Raw genomic sequence first — 519 nt, 5'->3', positions numbered from 1 at the left:
CTTATTACCTCCCCCACCCTTCCCACTTTCCTTACACCTTTAGCCCTTTACTTTCTATTTCACATTATTAATTATCTCATTAGGATCCTGTGTACTATTATAGATTTCTCACCAAAGAAACTATTCCGTATTTCAGTTAAAGAAATCTCTGTATGAACATTAACAATAGGGAAACCTAAAATAAAACTAAAAAGGAAAGTAAAAGAGAAAAGGCAATGATGTAACATTAAAATAATCCTTAATTCTGGAGATGAAAATTTTCCCCAAACATATTTAAATTGCTTCTTGCTCTTACAGTCTTATCTTATTTTTTTTCATTATTTAGAGAATGCTTTATTAGTTTCTGTAATCAAACCCACTTAGATATGACCTTATATATTTGGTATGATGTGTTACCCCTGTACACATGGAAAAAAATAAAAATAAAAATAAATTAACATTTCTAGACCAATATGGCTGTCCATTTCTGTACAATGCCAACTCAACACAGTAAATTGGGATGACTTTTTCCAAAGTTGG

The sequence above is a fragment of the Fukomys damarensis genome, unplaced genomic scaffold (assembly GCF_012274545.1).
Source record: "Fukomys damarensis isolate Sample0158 unplaced genomic scaffold, DMR_v1.0_HiC HiC_scaffold_30, whole genome shotgun sequence".
Lineage (NCBI taxonomy): Eukaryota > Metazoa > Chordata > Mammalia > Rodentia > Bathyergidae > Fukomys > Fukomys damarensis.
The sequence above is the reverse complement of the archived record's forward strand: the minus strand, read 5'-3'. Positions refer to the sequence as shown.